The sequence below is a fragment of the Phalangium opilio genome, unplaced genomic scaffold (genome assembly GCF_054372755.1).
Source record: "Phalangium opilio isolate 3A_F unplaced genomic scaffold, DU_Popi_V2 ptg000019l_1, whole genome shotgun sequence".
NCBI lineage: Eukaryota > Metazoa > Arthropoda > Arachnida > Opiliones > Phalangiidae > Phalangium > Phalangium opilio.
In genome coordinates this window covers 8,906,050-8,926,624 of record NW_028324152.1, presented here as the reverse complement: position 1 = coordinate 8,926,624, position 20,575 = coordinate 8,906,050, and the positions used below count along the sequence as shown (strand labels likewise).

The window sequence follows — 20,575 nt, the reverse complement described above, 5'->3', positions numbered from 1 at the left end:
TTTGAAATCCAACAACACCGCTCCCGGATGGGCTCGAAAAACCAACCTTTCAGTTAACAGCCGAACGCGCTAACCATTGCGCCACGGAAGCCCAAAAATTAAATGGTCGTCAGGTATTGTGGAAAAACTTTGGGTTTTTACGTTACATTTGATACTTCACAACACCGCTCCCGGGTGGGCTCCAACCACCAACCTTATGGTTAACAGCCGAACACGCTAACCATTGCACCACGGAAGCCCAAAAATTAAACGGTCGTCAGGTATTGTGGAAAAACTTTGGCTTTTTACGTTACATTTGAGACTTCACAACACCGCTCCCGGGTGGGCTCGAACCACAAACCTATTAGATAACAGCCAAACGCGCTAACGATTGAGCCACGGAAGCTCAGAAATTTAATGGTTGTCACGCATTGTGGAAAAGTTTTGACATTTTACGCTACATCTGAGACCGCACAACACCTCTCCCGGGTGGGCTTGAACCACCAAGCCTTTCGGCTAACAGCCGAACGCGCTAACCATTGCGCCACGGAAGCCCAAAAATTAAATGGTCGTCACGTATTGTGGAAAAACTTAGGCTTTTTTCGATACATTTGAAATCAGACAACACCGCTCCCGGATGGGCTCGAAAAACCAACCTTTCAGTTAACAGCCGAACGCGCTAACCATTGCGCCACGGAAGCCCAAAAATTAAATGGTCGTCAGGTATTGTGGAAAAACTTTGGGTTTATACGTTACATTTGATACTTCACAACACCGCTCCCGGGTGGGCTCCAACCACCAACCTTATGGTTAACAGCCGAACGCGCTAACCATTGCACCACGGAAGCCCAAAAATTAAACGGTCGTCAGGTATTGTGGAAAAACTTTGGCTTTTTACGTTACATTTGAGACTTCACAACACCGCTCCCGGGTGGGCTCGAACCACAAACCTATTAGATAACAGCCAAACGCGCTAACGATTGAGCCACGGAAGCTCAGAAATTTAATGGTTGTCACGCATTGTGGAAAAGTTTTGACATTTTACGCTACATCTGAGACCGCACAACACCTCTCCCGGGTGGGCTTGAACCACCAAGCCTTTCGGCTAACAGCCGAACGCGCTAACCATTGCGCCACGGAAGCTCAAAAATTAAACGGTCGTCAGGTATTGTGGAAAAACTTTGGCTTTTTACGTTACACTTGAGGTCCCACAACACCGCTCCCGGGTGGGCTCGAACCACAAACCTATTAGATAACAGCCAAACGCGCTAACGATTGAGCCACGGAAGCTCAGAAATTTAATGGTTGTCACGCATTGTGGAAAGGTTTTGACATTTTACGCTACATCTGAGACCGCACAACACCTCTCCCGGGTGGGCTTGAACCACAAAGCCTTTCGGCTAACAGCCGAACGCGCTAACCATTGCGCCACGGAAGCCCAAAAATTAAATGGTCGTCACGTATTGTGGAAAAACTTAGGCTTTTTTCGATACATTTGAAATCCAACAACACCGCTCCCGGATGGGCTCGAAAAACCAACCTTTCAGTTAACAGCCGAACGCGCTAACCATTGCGCCACGGAAGCCCAAAAATTAAATGGTCGTCAGGTATTGTGGAAAAACTTTGGGTTTTTACGTTACATTTGATACTTCACAACACCGCTCCCGGGTGGGCTCCAACCACCAACCTTATGGTTAACAGCCGAACGCGCTAACCATTGCACCACGGAAGCCCAAAAATTAAACGGTCGTCAGGTATTGTGGAAAAACTTTGGCTTTTTACGTTACATTTGAGACTTCACAACACCGCTCCCGGGTGGGCTCGAACCACAAACCTATTAGATAACAGCCAAACGCGCTAACCATGGAGCCAAGGAAGCTCAGATATGAAATGGTCGTCAGGTATTGTGGAAAAACTTTGACTTTTTACGTTACATTTGAGATCTTTTAACACCGCTCCCGGGTGGGCTCGAACCACCAGCCTTTCGGTTAACAGCCGAACGCGCTAACCATTGCGCCACGGAAGCCCATAAATTAAATGTTCGTCAGGTATTGTGGAAAAACTTTAACTTTTTACGTCACATCTGAGAGCTCATAACACCGCTCACGGATGGGCTCGAACCACCAACCTTTCGGTTAACAGCCGAACGCGCTAACCTTTGCGCCACGGAAGCCCAAAAATTAAATGGTCGTCAGGTATTGTGGAAAAACTTTGGCTTTTTACGTTACATTTGAGATCTTACAACACCGCTCCCGGGTGGGCTTGAACCACCAACCTTTCGGTTAACAGCCGAACGCGCTAACCATTGCGCCACGGAAGCTCAAAAATTAAACGGTCGTCAGGTATTGTGGAAAAACTTTGGCTTTTTACGTTACACTTGAGATCCCACAACACCGCTCCCGGGTGGGCTCGAACCACAAACCTATTAGATAACAGCCAAACGCGCTAACGATTGAGCCACGGAAGCTCAGAAATTTAATGGTTGTCACGTATTGTGGAAAAGTTTTGACATTTTACGCTACATCTGAGACCGCACAACACCTCTCCCGGGTGGGCTTGAACCACCAAGCCTTTCGGCTAACAGCCGAACGCGCTAACCATTGCGCCACGGAAGCCCAAAAATTAAATGGTCGTCACGTATTGTGGAGAAACTTTGGCTTTTTACGATACATTTGAGATCCCACAACACCGCTCCCGGGTGGGCTCGAACACCCAACGTATTGGTTAACAGCCGAACGCGCTAACCATTGAGCTACGGAAGTTCAGAAATTAAATGGTTGTCACGTATTGTGGAAACGTTTTGACATTTTAAGCTACATCTGAGACCCCACAACACCTCTTCCGGGTGGTCTTGAACCACCAGCCTTTCGGTTAACAGTCGAACGCGCTAACCATTGCGCCACGGAAGCCCAAAAATTAAATGGTCGTCAGGTATTGTGGAGAAACTTGGGCTTTTTTCGATACATTTGAGATCCAACAACACCGCTCCCGGATGGGCTCGAACCAGCAACCTTTCAGTTAACAGCCGAACGCGCTAACCATTGCGCCACGGAAGCCCAAAAATTAAATATTCGTCAGGTATTGTGGAAAAACTTTGGCTTTTTACGTTACATTTGAGACTTCACAACACCGCTCCCGGGTGGGCTCGAACCACCAACCTTTTGGTTAACATCCGAACGCGCTAACCATGGAGCCAAGGAAGCTCAGAAATGAAATGGTCGTCAGGTATTGTGGAAAAACTTTGACTTTTTACGTTACATCTGAGACCTCACAACACCGCTCCCGGATGGGCTCGAATCACCATCCTTTCGGTTAACAGCCGAACGCGCTAACCATTGCGCCACGGAAGCCCAAAAATTAAATGGTCGTCAGGTATTGTGGAAAAACTTTGGCTTTTTACGTTACATTTGATACTTCACAACACCGCTCCCGGGTGGGCTCGAACCACCAACCTTTTGGTTAACATCCGAACGCGCTAACCATGGAGCCAAGGAAGCTCAGAAATGAAATGGTCGTTAGGTATTGTGGAAAAACTTTGACTTTTTACGTTACATCTGAGACCTCACAACACCGCCCCCGGATGGGCTCGTACCACCAACCTTTTGGTTAACATCCGAACGCGCTAACCATGGAGCCAAGGAAGCTCAGAAATGAAATGGTCGTCAGGTATTGTGGAGAAACTTTGGCTTTTTACGATACATTTGAGATCCCACAACACCGCTCCCGGGTGGGCTCGAACCATCAGCCTTTCGGTTAACAGTCGAACGCGCTAACCATTGCGCCACGGAAGCCCAAAAATTAAATGGTCGTCAGTTATTTTTAAAAAAACTCTGAATTTTACGTTACATCTAAGACCTCACAACACCGCTCCCGGATGGGCTCGAACCACCAACCTTTCGGTTAACAGCCGAACGCGCTAACCATTGAGCTACGGAAGCTCAGAAATTAAATGGTTGTCACGTATTGTGGAAAAGTTTTGACATTTTACGCTACATCTGAGACCCCACAACACCTCTTCCGGGTGGGCTCGAACCACCAGCCTTTCGGTTAACAGTCGAACGCGCTAACCATTGCGCCACGGAAGCCCAAAAATTAAATGGTCGTCAGGTATTGTGTAGAGACTTAGGCTTTTTTCGATACATTTGAGATCCAACAACACCGCTCCCGGATGGGCTCGAACCACCAACCTTTCAGTTAACAGCCGAACGCGCTAACCATTGCGCCACGGAAGCCGAAACATTAAATGGTCGTCAGGAATTGTGGAAAAACTTTGGCATTTTGCATTACATTTGATATCCCACAACACCGCTCCCGGGTGGGCTTGAACCACAAACCTAATGGTTAACAGCCGAACGCGCTAACCACTGAGACACGGAAGCTCAGAAATTAAGTGGTTGTCACGTATTGTGGAAAAACTTTGGCATTTTGCATTACATTTGAGATCCCACAACACCGCTCCCGGGTGGGCTCGAACCACCAACCTTTTGGTTAACAGCCGAACGCGCTAACCATTGCACCACGGAAGCCCAAAATTTAAACGGTCGTCAGGTATTGTGGGAAAACTTTGCCTTTTTACGTCACAACTGAGACTTCACAACACCGCTCCCGGATGGGCTCGAACCACAAACCTTTTGAATAACAGCCGAACGCGCTAACCATTGCGCTACGGAAGCCCAAAAATTAAATGTTCGTCAGTTATTTTTAAAAAACTCTGAATTTTACGTTACATCTAAGACCTCACAACACCGCTCCCGGATGGTATCGAACCACCAACCTTTCGGTTAACAGCCGACGGCGTTAACCATTGCGCAACGGAAGCCCAAAGATTCAATGTTCGTCAGGTATTGTGGAAAAACTTTGGATTTTTACGTTACATGTGAGATTTCACAGCATCGCTCCCGGGTGGGCTCGAACCACCAACCTTTTGGTTAACATCCGAACGCGCTAACCATGGAGCCAAGGAAGCTCAGAAATTAAATGGTCGTCAGGTATTGTGGAGAAACTTAGGCTTTTTTCGATACATTTGAGATCCAACAACACCGCTCCCGGATGGGCTCGAACCAGCAACCTTTCAGTTAACAGCCAAACGCGCTAACCATTGCGCCACGGAAGCCCAAAAATTAAATGTTCGTCAGGTATTGTGGAAAAACTTTGGCTTTTTACGTTACATTTGAGACTTCACAACACCGCTCCCGGGTGGGCTCGAACCACCAACCTTTTGGTTAACATCCGAACGCGCTAACCATGGAGCCAAGGAAGCTCAGAAATGAAATGGTCGTCAGGTATTGTGGAAAAACTTTGACTTTTTACGTTACATCTGAGACCTCACAACACCGCTCCCGGATGGGCTCGAATCACCATCCTTTCGGTTAACAGCCGAACGCGCTAACCATTGCGCCACGGAAGCCCAAAAATTAAATGGTCGTCAGGTATTGTGGAAAAACTTTGGCTTTTTACGTTACATTTGATACTTCACAACACCGCTCCCGGGTGGGCTCGAACCACCAACCTTTTGGTTAACATCCGAACGCGCTAACCATGGAGCCAAGGAAGCTCAGAAATGAAATGGTCGTTAGGTATTGTGGAAAAACTTTGACTTTTTACGTTACATCTGAGACCTCACAACACCGCCCCCGGATGGGCTCGTACCACCAACCTTTTGGTTAACATCCGAACGCGCTAACCATGGAGCCAAGGAAGCTCAGAAATGAAATGGTCGTCAGGTATTGTGGAGAAACTTTGGCTTTTTACGATACATTTGAGATCCCACAACACCGCTCCCGGGTGGGCTCGAACCATCAGCCTTTCGGTTAACAGTCGAACGCGCTAACCATTGCGCCACGGAAGCCCAAAAATTAAATGGTCGTCAGTTATTTTTAAAAAAACTCTGAATTTTACGTTACATCTAAGACCTCACAACACCGCTCCCGGATGGGCTCGAACCACCAACCTTTCGGTTAACAGCCGAACGCGCTAACCATTGAGCTACGGAAGCTCAGAAATTAAATGGTTGTCACGTATTGTGGAAAAGTTTTGACATTTTACGCTACATCTGAGACCCCACAACACCTCTTCCGGGTGGGCTCGAACCACCAGCCTTTCGGTTAACAGTCGAACGCGCTAACCATTGCGCCACGGAAGCCCAAAAATTAAATGGTCGTCAGGTATTGTGTAGAGACTTAGGCTTTTTTCGATACATTTGAGATCCAACAACACCGCTCCCGGATGGGCTCGAACCACCAACCTTTCAGTTAACAGCCGAACGCGCTAACCATTGCGCCACGGAAGCCGAAACATTAAATGGTCGTCAGGAATTGTGGAAAAACTTTGGCATTTTGCATTACATTTGATATCCCACAACACCGCTCCCGGGTGGGCTTGAACCACAAACCTAATGGTTAACAGCCGAACGCGCTAACCACTGAGACACGGAAGCTCAGAAATTAAGTGGTTGTCACGTATTGTGGAAAAACTTTGGCATTTTGCATTACATTTGAGATCCCACAACACCGCTCCCGGGTGGGCTCGAACCACCAACCTTTTGGTTAACAGCCGAACGCGCTAACCATTGCACCACGGAAGCCCAAAATTTAAACGGTCGTCAGGTATTGTGGGAAAACTTTGCCTTTTTACGTCACAACTGAGACTTCACAACACCGCTCCCGGATGGGCTCGAACCACAAACCTTTTGAATAACAGCCGAACGCGCTAACCATTGCGCTACGGAAGCCCAAAAATTAAATGTTCGTCAGTTATTTTTAAAAAACTCTGAATTTTACGTTACATCTAAGACCTCACAACACCGCTCCCGGATGGTATCGAACCACCAACCTTTCGGTTAACAGCCGACGGCGTTAACCATTGCGCAACGGAAGCCCAAAGATTCAATGTTCGTCAGGTATTGTGGAAAAACTTTGGATTTTTACGTTACATGTGAGATTTCACAGCATCGCTCCCGGGTGGGCTCGAACCACCAACCTTTTGGTTAACATCCGAACGCGCTAACCATGGAGCCAAGGAAGCTCAGAAATTAAATGGTCGTCAGGTATTGTGGAGAAACTTAGGCTTTTTTCGATACATTTGAGATCCAACAACACCGCTCCCGGATGGGCTCGAACCAGCAACCTTTCAGTTAACAGCCAAACGCGCTAACCATTGCGCCACGGAAGCCCAAAAATTAAATGTTCGTCAGGTATTGTGGAAAAACTTTGGCTTTTTACGTTACATTTGAGACTTCACAACACCGCTCCCGGGTGGGCTCGAACCACCAACCTTTTGGTTAACATCCGAACGCGCTAACCATGGAGCCAAGGAAGCTCAGAAATGAAATGGTCGTCAGGTATTGTGGAAAAACTTTGACTTTTTACGTTACATCTGAGACCTCACAACACCGCTCCCGGATGGGCTCGAATCACCATCCTTTCGGTTAACAGCCGAACGCGCTAACCATTGCGCCACGGAAGCCCAAAAATTAAATGGTCGTCAGGTATTGTGGAAAAACTTTGGCTTTTTACGTTACATTTGATACTTCACAACACCGCTCCCGGGTGGGCTCGAACCACCAACCTTTTGGTTAACATCCGAACGCGCTAACCATGGAGCCAAGGAAGCTCAGAAATGAAATGGTCGTTAGGTATTGTGGAAAAACTTTGACTTTTTACGTTACATCTGAGACCTCACAACACCGCCCCCGGATGGGCTCGTACCACCAACCTTTTGGTTAACATCCGAACGCGCTAACCATGGAGCCAAGGAAGCTCAGAAATGAAATGGTCGTCAGGTATTGTGGAGAAACTTTGGCTTTTTACGATACATTTGAGATCCCACAACACCGCTCCCGGGTGGGCTCGAACCATCAGCCTTTCGGTTAACAGTCGAACGCGCTAACCATTGCGCCACGGAAGCCCAAAAATTAAATGGTCGTCAGTTATTTTTAAAAAAACTCTGAATTTTACGTTACATCTAAGACCTCACAACACCGCTCCCGGATGGGCTCGAACCACCAACCTTTCGGTTAACAGCCGAACGCGCTAACCATTGAGCTACGGAAGCTCAGAAATTAAATGGTTGTCACGTATTGTGGAAAAGTTTTGACATTTTACGCTACATCTGAGACCCCACAACACCTCTTCCGGGTGGGCTCGAACCACCAGCCTTTCGGTTAACAGTCGAACGCGCTAACCATTGCGCCACGGAAGCCCAAAAATGAAATGGTCGTCAGGTATTGTGTAGAGACTTAGGCTTTTTTCGATACATTTGAGATCCAACAACACCGCTCCCGGATGGGCTCGAACCACCAACCTTTCAGTTAACAGCCGAACGCGCTAACCATTGCGCCACGGAAGCCGAAACATTAAATGGTCGTCAGGAATTGTGGAAAAACTTTGGCATTTTGCATTACATTTGATATCCCACAACACCGCTCCCGGGTGGGCTTGAACCACAAACCTAATGGTTAACAGCCGAACGCGCTAACCACTGAGACACGGAAGCTCAGAAATTAAGTGGTTGTCACGTATTGTGGAAAAACTTTGGCATTTTGCATTACATTTGAGATCCCACAACACCGCTCCCGGGTGGGCTCGAACCACCAACCTTTTGGTTAACAGCCGAACGCGCTAACCATTGCACCACGGAAGCCCAAAATTTAAACGGTCGTCAGGTATTGTGGGAAAACTTTGCCTTTTTACGTCACAACTGAGGCTTCACAACACCGCTCCCGGATGGGCTCGAACCACAAACCTTTTGAATAACAGCCGAACGCGCTAACCATTGCGCTACGGAAGCCCAAAAATTAAATGTTCGTCAGTTATTTTTAAAAAACTCTGAATTTTACGTTACATCTAAGACCTCACAACACCGCTCCCGGATGGTATCGAACCACCAACCTTTCGGTTAACAGCCGACGGCGTTAACCATTGCGCAACGGAAGCCCAAAGATTCAATGTTCGTCAGGTATTGTGGAAAAACTTTGGATTTTTACGTTACATGTGAGATTTCACAACATCGCTCCCGGGTGGGCTCGAACCACCAACCTTTCGGTTAACAGCCGAACGCGCTAACCATTGCGCCACGGAAGCCCAAAAATTAAATGGTCGTCAGGTATTGTGGAAAAACTTTGGCTTTTTACGTTACATTTGATACTTCACAACACCGCTCCCGGGTGGGCTCGAACCACCAACCTTTTGGTTAACATCCGAACGCGCTAACCATGGAGCCAAGGAAGCTCAGAAATGAAATGGTCGTTAGGTATTGTGGAAAAACTTTGACTTTTTACGTTACATCTGAGACCTCACAACACCGCCCCCGGATGGGCTCGTACCACCAACCTTTTTGTTAACATCCGAACGCGCTAACCATGGAGCCAAGGAAGCTCAGAAATGAAATGGTCGTCAGGTATTGTGGAGAAACTTTGGCTTTTTACGATACATTTGAGATCCCACAACACCGCTCCCGGGTGGGCTCGAACCATCAGCCTTTCGGTTAACAGTCGAACGCGCTAACCATTGCGCCACGGAAGCCCAAAAATTAAATGGTCGTCAGTTATTTTTAAAAAAACTCTGAATTTTACGTTACATCTAAGACCTCACAACACCGCTCCCGGATGGGCTCGAACCACCAACCTTTCGGTTAACAGCCGAACGCGCTAACCATTGAGCTACGAAAGCTCAGAAATTAAATGGTTGTCACGTATTGTGGAAAAGTTTTGACATTTTACGCTACATCTGAGACCCCACAACACCTCTTCCGGGTGGGCTCGAACCACCAGCCTTTCGGTTAACAGTCGAACGCGCTAACCATTGCGCCACGGAAGCCCAAAAATTAAATGGTCGTCAGGTATTGTGTAGAGACTTAGGCTTTTTTCGATACATTTGAGATCCAACAACACCGCTCCCGGATGGGCTCGAACCACCAACCTTTCAGTTAACAGCCGAACGCGCTAACCATTGCGCCACGGAAGCCGAAACATTAAATGGTCGTCAGGAATTGTGGAAAAACTTTGGCATTTTGCATTACATTTGAGATCCCACAACACCGCTCCCGGGTGGGCTTGAACCACAAACCTAATGGTTAACAGCCGAACGCGCTAACCACTGAGACACGGAAGCTCAGAAATTAAGTGGTTGTCACGTATTGTGGAAAAACTTTGGCATTTTGCATTACATTTGAGATCCCACAACACCGCTCCCGGGTGGGCTCGAACCACCAACCTTTTGGTTAACAGCCGAACGCGCTAACCATTGCACCACGGAAGCCCAAAATTTAAACGGTCGTCAGGTATTGTGGGAAAACTTTGCCTTTTTACGTCACAACTGAGACTTCACAACACCGCTCCCGGATGGGCTCGAACCACAAACCTTTTGAATAACAGCCGAACGCGCTAACCATTGCGCTACGGAAGCCCAAAAATTAAATGTTCGTCAGTTATTTTTAAAAAACTCTGAATTTTACGTTACATCTAAGACCTCACAACACCGCTCCCGGATGGTGTCGAACCACCAACCTTTCGGTTAACAGCCGACGGCGTTAACCATTGCGCAACGGAAGCCCAAAGATTCAATGTTCGTCAGGTATTGTGGAAAAACTTTGGATTTTTACGTTACATGTGAGATTTCACAACATCGCTCCCGGGTGGGCTCGAACCACCAACCTTTCGGTTAACAGCCGAACGCGCTAACCATTGCGCCACGGAAGCCCTAAAATTAAACGGTCGTCGGGTATTGTGGAAACACTTTGGCTTTTTACGTTACATTTGAGATCTTACAACACCGCTCCCGGGTGGGCTCGAACCACCAACCTTTCGGTTAATAGCCGAACGCGCTAACCATTACGCCACGGAAGCCCAAAAATTTAACGGTCGTCAGGTATTGTGGGAAAACTTTGGCTTTTTACGTTACATTTGAGATCTTTTAACACCGCTCCCGGGTGGGCTCGAAACACAAACCCTTCGGTTAACAGCCGAGGGCGCTAACCATTGCGCCACGGAAGCTCAGAAATTAAATGGTTGTCACGTATTTTGGAAAAGTTTTGACATTTTACGCTACATCTGAGACCACACAACACCTCTCCCAGGTGGGCTCGAACCAACAAGCCTTTCGGCTAACAGCCGAACGCGCTAACCATTGCGCCACGGAAGCCCAAAAATTTAATGGTCGTCACGTATTGTGGAAAAACTTTGACTCTTTACGCCACATCTGAGACCTCACAACACCGCTCACGGATGGGCTCGAACCACCAACCTTTCGGTTAACAGCCGAACGCGCTAACCATTGCGCCACGGAAGCCCAAAAATTAAATGGTCGTCAGGTATTGTGGAAAAAATTTGGCTTTTTACGTTACATTTGAGATCCCACAACACCGCTCCCGGGTGGGCTCGAACCACAAACCTATTGGTTAACAGACGAACGCGCTAACCATTGAGCCACGGAAGCTCAGAAATTAAATGGTTGTCACGAATTGTGGAAAAGTTTTGACATTTTACGCTACATCTGAGACCGCACAACACCTCTCCCAGGTGGGCTCGAACCAACAAGCCTTTCGGCTAACAGCCGAACGCGCTAACCATTGCGCCACGGAAGCCAAAAGATTTAATTTTCTTCAGGTATTGTGGAAAAACTTTGGATTTTTACGTTACATGTGAGATCTCACAACACCACTCCCGGGTGGGCTCGAACCACAAACCTTTTGGTTAACATCCGAACGCGCTAACCATGGAGCCAAGGAAGCTCCGAAATGAAATGGTCGTCAGGTATTGTGGAAAAACTTCGACTTTTTACGTCACATCTGAGACCTCACAACACCGCTCCCGGATTGGCTCGAACCACAAACCTTTTGGTTAACATCCGAACGCGCTAACCATGGAGCCAAGGAAGCTCCGAAATGAAATGGTCGTCAGGTATTGTGGAAAAACTTCGACTTTTTACGTCACATCTGAGACCTTGCAACACCGCTCCCGCATGGGCTCGAACCACCAACCTTTCAGTTAACAGCCGAATGCGCTAACCATTGCGCCACGGAAGCTCAGAAATTAAATGGTTGTCACGTATTGTGGAAAAGTTTTGACATTTTACGCTACATCTGAGACCGCACAACACCTCTCCCGGGTGGGCTCGAACCACCAAGCCTTTCGGCTAACAGCCGAACGCGCTAACCATTGCGCCTCGGAAGCCCAAAGATTAAATTTTCGTCAGGTATTGTGGAAAAAATTTGACTTTTTACGTCACATCTGAGACCTCACAACACCTCTCACGGATGGGCTCGAACCACCAACCTTTCGGTTAACAGCCGAAAGCGCTAACCATTGCGCCACGGAAGCTCAAAAATTAAACGGTCGTCAGGTATTGTGGAAAAAATTTGGCTTTTTACGTTACAATTGAGATCCCACAACACCGCTCCCGGGTGGGCTCGAACCACAAACCTATTGGTTAACAGCCGAACGCGCTAACCATTGAGCCACGGAAGCTCAGAAATTAAATGGTTGTCACGTATTTTGGAAAATTTTTGACATTATACGCGACATCTGAGACCACACAACACCTCTCCCAGGTGGGCTCGAACCAACAAGCCTTTCGGCTAACAGCCGAGCGCGCTAACCATTGCGCCACGGAAGCCCAAAGATTAAATTTTCGTCAGGTATTGTGGAAAAACTTTGGCTTTTTACGTTACATTTGAGATCTTACAACACCGCTCCCGGGTGGGCTCGAACCACCAACCTTTCGGTTAACAGCCGAACGCGCTAACCATTGCGCCACGGAAGCTCAAAAATTAAACGGTCGTCAGGTATTGTGGAAAAACTTTGGCTTTTTACGTTACATTTGAGATCCCACATCACCGCTCCCGGGTGGGCTCGAACCACAAACCTATTAGATAACAGCCGAACGCACTAACCATAGAGCCACGGAAGCTCAGAAATTTAATGGTTGTCACGTATTGTGGAAAAGTTTTGACATTTTACGCTACATCTGAGACCGCACAACACCTCTCCCGGGTGGGCTCGAACCACCAAGCCTTTCGGCTAACAGCCGAACGCGCTAACCATTGCGCCACGGAAACCCAAAACTTAAATGGTCGTCACGTATTGTGGAAAAACTTGGGGTTTTTTCGATACTTTTGAAATCCCACAACACCGCTCCCGGATGGGCTCGAACCACCAACCTTTCAGTTAACAGCCGAACGCGCTAACCATTGCGCCACGGAAGCCCAAAAATTAAATGGTCGTCAGGTATTGTGGAAAAACTTTGGCTTTTTACGTTACATTTGATACTTCACAACACCGCTCCCGGGTGGGCTCCAACCACCAACCTTATGGTTAACAGCCGAACGCGCTAACCATTGCACCACGGAAGCCCAAAAATTAAACGGTCGTCAGGTATTGTGGAAAAACTTTGGCTTTTTACGTTACATTTGAGACTTCACAACACCTCTCCCGGGTGGGCTCGAACCACCAAGCCTTTCGGCTAACAGCCGAACGCGCTAACCATTGCGCCACGGAAACCCAAAAATTAAATGGTCGTCACGTATTGTGGAAAAACTTTGACTCTTTACGTCACATCTGAGACCTCACAACACCGCTCACGGATGGGCTCGAACCACCAACCTTTCGGTTAACAGCCGAACGCGCTAACCATTGCGCCACGGAAGCCCAAAAATTAAATGGTCGTCAGGTATTGTGGAAAAACTTTGGCTTTTTACGCTACATTTGAGATCTTACAACACCGCTCCCGGGTGGGCTCGAACCACCAACCTTTCAGTTAACAGCCGAACGCGCTAACCATTGCGCCACGGAAGCCCAAAAATTAAATGGTCGTCAGGTATTGTGGAAAAAGTTTGGCATTTTGCATTACATTTGAGATCCCACAACACCGCTCCCGGGTGGGTTCGAACCACCAACCTATTGGTTAACAGCCGAACGCGCTAACCATGGCGCCACGGAAGCCCAAAAATTAAATGGTCGTCAGGTATTGTGGAAAAACCTTGGCTTTTTACGTTACATTTGAGACTTCACAACACCGCTCCCGGGTGGGCTCGAACCACCAACCTTTTGGTTAACAGCCGAACGCGCTAACCATTGCACCACGGAAGCCCAAAAATTAAACGGTCGTCAGGTATTGTGGGAAAACTTTGGCTTTTTACGTCACATCTGAGACTTTACAACACCGCTCCCGGATGGGCTCGAACCACAAACCTTTTGAATAAAAGCCGAACGCGCTAACCATTGCGCCACGGAAGCCCAAAAACTAAATGTTCGTCAGTTATTTTTAAAAAACTCTGAATTTTACGTTACATCTAAGACCTCACAACACCGCTCCCGGATGGGCTCGAACCACCAACCTTTCGGTTAACAGCCGACGGCGCTAACCATTGCGCCACGGAAGCCCAAAAATTAAATGGTCGTCAGGTATTGTGGAAAAACTTTGGCTTTTTACGTTACATTTGAGAGCTCACAACACCGCTCACGGATGGGCTCGAACCACCAACCTTTCGGTTAACAGCCGAACGCGCTAACCATTGCGCCACGGAAGCTCAGAAATTAAATGGTTGTCACGTATTGTGGAAAAGTTTTGACATTTTACGCTACATCTGAGACCGCACAACACCTCTCCCGGGTGGGCTCGAACCACCAAGCCTTTCGGCTAACAGCCGAACGCGCTAACCATTGCTACACGGAAGCCCAAAGATTAAATGTTCGTCAGGTATTGTGGAAAAACTTTGACTTTTTACGTCATATGTGAGACCTCACAACACCGCTCACGGATGGGCTCGAACCACCAACCTGTCGGTTAACAGCCGAGCGCGCTAACTTTTGCGCCACGGAAGCCCAAAATTTAAATGTTCGTCAGGTATTGAGGAAAAACTTTGATTTTTTACGTCATATCTGAGACCTCACAACACCGCTCACGGATGGGCTCGAACCACCAACCTTTCGGTTAACAGCCGAACGCGCTAACCATTGCGCCACGGAAGCCCAAGAATTAAATGGTCGTCAGGTATTGTGGAGAAACTTAGGCTTTTTTCGACACATTTGAGATCCCACAACACCGCTCCCGGATGGGCTCGAACCACCAACCTTTCAGTTAACAGCCGAACGCGCTAACCATTGCGCCACGGAAGCCAAAAAATTAAATGGTCGTCAGGTATTGTGGAAAAACTTTGACTTTTTACGTCACATCTGAGAGCTCACAACACCGCTCACGGATGGGCTCGAACCACCAACCTTTCGGTTAACAGCCGAACGCGCTAACCTTTGCGCCACGGAAGCCCAAAAATTAAATGGTCGTCAGGTATTGTGGAAAAACTTAGGCTTTTTACGTTACATTTGAGATCTTACAACACCGCTCCCGGGTGGGCTCGAACCACCAACCTTTCGGTTAACAGCCGAACGCGCTAACCATTGCGCCACGGAAGCTCAAAAATTAAACGGTCGTCAGGTATTGCGGAAAAACTTTGGCTTTTTACGTTACATTTGATACTTCACAACACCGCTCCCGGGTGGGCTCCAACCACCAACCTTTTGGTTAACAGCCGAACGCGCTAACCATTGCACCACGGAAGCACAAAAATTAAACGGTCGTCAGGTATTGTGGAAAAACTTTCGCTTTTTACGTTACATTTGAGACTTCACAACACCGCTCCCGGGTGGTCTCGAATAGAGCTCGGCATTTTCGATCAATTATCCACTTTATTTTATCTTTATCCATACCCGAAAATTATCCACAGAACTTACATGTTAAATCGTATTATAATCCACAAATTTGTTTATAAATAATCGGTTATCCACCAATTTGTGGATAATTGATCGAAAATGCCGAGCTCTAGTCTCGAACCACCAACCTTTTGGTTAACATCCGAACGCGCTAACCATGGAGCCAAGGAAGCTCAGAAATGAAATGGTCGTCAGGTATTGTGGAAAAACTTTGACTTTTTACGTTACATCTGAGACCTCACAACACCGCCCCCGGATGGGCTCGAACCACCATCCTTTCCGTTAACAGCCGAACGCGCTAACCATTGCGCCACGGAAGCCCAAGAATTAAATGGTCGTCAGGTATTGTGGAGAAACTTTGACTTTTTACGTCACATCTGAGAGCTCACAACACCGCTCACGGATGGGCTCGAACCACAAACCTTTTGAATAACAGCTGAACGCGCTAACCATTGCGCCGCGGAAGCTCAAAAATTTAATGTTCGTCAGTTATTGTGGAAAAACTCTGAATTTTACGTTACATCTAAGACCTCAAAACACCGCTCCCGGATGGGCTCGAACCACCAACCTTTCGGTTGACAGCCGACGGCGCTAACCATTGCGCAACGGAAACCCAAAGATTAATTGTTCGTCAGGTATTGTGGAAAACTCTGAATTTTACGTTACATCTAAGACCTCACAACACCGCTCCCGGATGGGCTCGAACCACCAACCTTCCGGTTAACAGCCCACGGCGCTAACCATTGCGCAACGGCAGCCCAAAGATTAAATGTTCGTCAGGTATTGTGGAAAAACTTTGGATTTTTACGTTACATTTGAGATCTCACAACACCGCTCCCGGGTGGGCTCCAACCACTAACCTTTTGAATAACAGCTGAACGCGCTAACCATTGCGCCGCGGAAGCTCAAAAATTTAATGTTCGTCAGTTATTGTGGAAAAACTCTGAATTTTACGTTACATCTAAGACCTCAAAACACCGCTCCCGGATGGGCTCGAACCACCAACCTTTCGGTTAACAGCCCACGGCGCTAACCATTGCGCAACGGCAGCCCAAAGATTAAATGTTCGTCAGGTATTGTGGAAAAACTTTGGATTTTTACGTTACATTTGAGATCTCACAACACCGCTCCCGGGTGGGCTCCAACCACTAACCTTTTGGTTAACAGCCGAACGCGCTAACCATTGCACCACGGAAGCCCAAAATTAAACGGTCGTCAGGTATTGTGGAAAAACTTTGGCTTTTTACGTTACATTTTAGACTTCACAACACCGCTCCCGGGTGGACTCGAACCACCAACTTTTGGTTAACATCCGAACGCGCTAACAATGGAGCCAAGGAAGCTCAGAAATGAAATGGTCGTCAGGTATTGTGGAAAAACTTTGACTTTTTACGTCACATCTGAGACCTCACAACACCGCCCCCGGGTGGGCTCGAACACCCAACCTATTGGTTAACAGCCGAACGCGCTAACCATTGAGCTACGGAAGCTCAGAAATTAAATGGTTGTCACGTATTGTGGAAAAGTTTTGACATTTTACGCTACATCTGAGACCCCACAACACCTATCCCGGGTGGGCTCGAACCACCAGCCTTTCGGTTAACAGTCGAACGCGCTAACCATTGCGCCACGGAAGCCCAAAAATTAAATGGTCGTCAGGTATTGTGGAGAAACTTAGGCTTTTTTCGATACATTTGAGATCCCACAACACCGCTCCCGGATGGGCTCGAACCACCAACCTTTCAGTTAACAGCCGAACGCGCTAACCATTGCGCCACGGAAGCCCAAAAATTAAATGTTCGTCAGGTATTGTGGAAAAACTTCGGATTTTTACGTCACATCTGAGACTTCACAACACCGCTCCCGGATGGGCTCGAACCACAAACCTTTTGAATAAAAGCCGAACCCGCTAACCATTGCGCCACGGAAGCCCAAAAACTAAATGTTCGTCAGTTATTTTTAAAAAACTCTGAATTTTACGTTACATCTAAGACCTCACAACACCGCTCCCGGATGGGCTCGAACCACCAACCTTTCGGTTAACAGCCGACGGCGCTAACCATTGCGCCACGGAAGCCCAAAAATTAAATGGTCGTCAGGTATTGTGGAAAAACTTTGGCTTTTTACGTTACATTTGAGAGCTCACAACACCGCTCACGGATGGGCTCGAACTACCAACCTTTCGGTTAACAGCCGAACGCGCTAACCATTGCGCCACGGAAGCTCAGAAATTAAATGGTTGTCACGTATTGTGGAAAAGTTTTGACATTTTACGCTACATCTGAGACCGCACAACACCTCTCCCGGGTGGGCTCGAACCACCAAGCCTTTCGGCTAACAGCCGAACGCGCTAACCATTGCTACACGGAAGCCCAAAGATTAAATGTTCGTCAGGTATTGTGGAAAAACTTTGACTTTTTACGTCATATGTGAGACCTCACAACACCGCTCACGGATGGGCTCGAACCACCAACCTGTCGGTTAACAGCCGAACGCGCTAACTTTTGCGCCACGGAAGCCCAAAATTTAAATGTTCGTCAGGTATTGTGGAAAAACTTTGACTTTTTACGTCATATCTGAGACCTCACAACACCGCTCACGGATGGGCTCGAACCACCAACCTTTCGGTTAACAGCCGAACGCGCTAACCATTGCGCCACGGAAGCCCAAGAATTAAATGGTCGTCAGGTATTGTGGAGAAACTTAGGCTTTTTTCGACACATTTGAGATCCCACAACACCGCTCCCGGATGGGCTCGAACCACCAACCTTTCAGTTAACAGCCGAACGCGCTAACCATTGCGCCACGGAAGCCAAAAAATTAAATGGTCGTCAGGTATTGTGGAAAAACTTTGACTTTTTACGTCACATCTGAGAGCTCACAACACCGCTCACGGATGGGCTCGAACCACCAACCTTTCGGTTAACAGCCGAACGCGCTAACCTTTGCGCCACGGAAGCCCAAAAATTAAATGGTCGTCAGGTATTGTGGAAAAACTTAGGCTTTTTACGTTACATTTGAGATCTTACAACACCGCTCCCGGGTGGGCTCGAACCACCAACCTTTCGGTTAACAGCCGAACGCGCTAACCATTGCGCCACGGAAGCTCAAAAATTAAACGGTCGTCAGGTATTGTGGAAAAACTTTGGCTTTTTACGTTACATTTGATACTTCACAACACCGCTCCCGGGTGGGCTCCAACCACCAACCTTTTGGTTAACAGCCGAACGCGCTAACCATTGCACCACGGAAGCACAAAAATTAAACGGTCGTCAGGTATTGTGGAAAAACTTTCGCTTTTTACGTTACATTTGAGACTTCACAACACCGCTCCCGGGTGGTCTCGAACCACCAACCTTTTGGTTAACATCCGAACGCGCTAACCATGGAGCCAAGGAAGCTCAGAAATGAAATGGTCGTCAGGTATTGTGGAAAAACTTTGACTTTTTACGTTACATCTGAGACCTCACAACACCGCCCCCGGATGGGCTCGAACCACCATCCTTTCCGTTAACAGCCGAACGCGCTAACCATTGCGCCACGGAAGCCCAAGAATTAAATGGTCGTCAGGTATTGTGGAGAAACTTTGACTTTTTACGTCACATCTGAGAGCTCACAACACCGCTCACGGATGGGCTCGAACCACAAACCTTTTGAATAACAGCTGAACGCGCTAACCATTGCGCCACGGAAGCTCAAAAATTTAATGTTCGTCAGTTATTGTGGAAAAACTCTGAATTTTACGTTACATCTAAGACCTCAAAACACCGCTCCCGGATGGGCTCGAACCACCAACCTTTCGGTTGACAGCCGACGGCGCTAACCATTGCGCAACGGAAACCCAAAGATTAATTGTTCGTCAGGTATTGTGGAAAAACTCTGAATTTTACGTTACATCTAAGACCTCACAACACCGCTCCCGGATGGGCTCGAACCACCAACCTTCCGGTTAACAGCCCACGGCGCTAACCATTGCGCAACGGCAGCCCAAAGATTAAATGTTCGTCAGGTATTGTGGAAAAACTTTAGATTTTTACGTTACATTTGAGATCTCACAACACCGCTCCCGGGTGGGCTCCAACCACTAACCTTTTGGTTAACAGCCGAACGCGCTAACCATTGCACCACGGAAGCCCAAAATTAAACGGTCGTCAGGTATTGTGGAAAAACTTTGGCTTTTTACGTTACATTTTAGACTTCACAACACCGCTCCCGGGTGGACTCGAACCACCAACTTTTGGTTAACATCCGAACGCGCTAACAATGGAGCCAAGGAAGCTCAGAAATGAAATGGTCGTCAGGTATTGTGGAAAAACTTTGACTTTTTACGTCACATCTGAGACCTCACAACACCGCCCCCGGGTGGGCTCGAACACCCAACCTATTGGTTAACAGCCGAACGCGCTAACCATTGAGCTACGGAAGCTCAGAAATTAAATGGTTGTCACGTATTGTGGAAACGTTTTGACATTTTACGCTACATCTGAGACCCCACAACACCTTTCCCGGTTGGGCTCGAACCACCAGCCTTTCGGTTAACAGTCGAACGCGCTAACCATTGCGCCACGGAAGCCCAAAAATTAAATGGTCGTCAGGTATTGTGGAGAAACTTAGGCTTTTTTCGATACATTTGAGATCCCACAACACCGCTCCCGGATGGGCTCGAACCACCAACCTTTCAGTTAACAGCCGAACGCGCAAACCATTGCGCCACGGAAGCCCAAAAATTAAATGGTCGTCAGGTATTGTGGAGAAACTTTGACTTTTTACGTCACATCTGAGAGCTCACAACACCGCTCACGGATGGGCTCGAACCACAAACCTTTTGAATAACAGCTGAACGCGCTAACCATTGCGCCACGGAAGCTCAAAAATTTAATGTTCGTCAGTTAT

The 20,575-nt window shown here is 47.6% G+C and overlaps 7 non-coding genes across 7 annotated transcripts; all 7 read right to left on the bottom strand.

Moving 5' to 3' along the window:
- Window positions 1-1,932: 1,932 nt before the first annotated feature.
- Window positions 1,933-2,005, bottom strand: TRNAN-GUU (transfer RNA asparagine (anticodon GUU)). Its single transcript has one exon. It is a non-coding gene; the product is annotated as a tRNA-Asn (tRNA).
- A 6,981-nt stretch (window positions 2,006-8,986) lies between these two features.
- Window positions 8,987-9,059, bottom strand: TRNAN-GUU (transfer RNA asparagine (anticodon GUU)). Its single transcript has one exon. It is a non-coding gene; the product is annotated as a tRNA-Asn (tRNA).
- A 1,543-nt stretch (window positions 9,060-10,602) lies between these two features.
- TRNAN-GUU (transfer RNA asparagine (anticodon GUU)) lies at window positions 10,603-10,675 on the bottom strand. Its single transcript has one exon. It is a non-coding gene; the product is annotated as a tRNA-Asn (tRNA).
- A 74-nt stretch (window positions 10,676-10,749) lies between these two features.
- TRNAN-AUU (transfer RNA asparagine (anticodon AUU)) lies at window positions 10,750-10,822 on the bottom strand. The gene has a single exon. It is a non-coding gene; the product is annotated as a tRNA-Asn (tRNA).
- Window positions 10,823-12,664: 1,842 nt separating this feature from the next.
- Window positions 12,665-12,737, bottom strand: TRNAN-GUU (transfer RNA asparagine (anticodon GUU)). Its single transcript has one exon. It is a non-coding gene; the product is annotated as a tRNA-Asn (tRNA).
- Window positions 12,738-15,312: 2,575 nt separating this feature from the next.
- TRNAN-GUU (transfer RNA asparagine (anticodon GUU)) lies at window positions 15,313-15,385 on the bottom strand. Its single transcript has one exon. It is a non-coding gene; the product is annotated as a tRNA-Asn (tRNA).
- Window positions 15,386-18,716: 3,331 nt separating this feature from the next.
- Window positions 18,717-18,789, bottom strand: TRNAN-GUU (transfer RNA asparagine (anticodon GUU)). Its single transcript has one exon. It is a non-coding gene; the product is annotated as a tRNA-Asn (tRNA).
- Window positions 18,790-20,575: the final 1,786 nt, after the last annotated feature.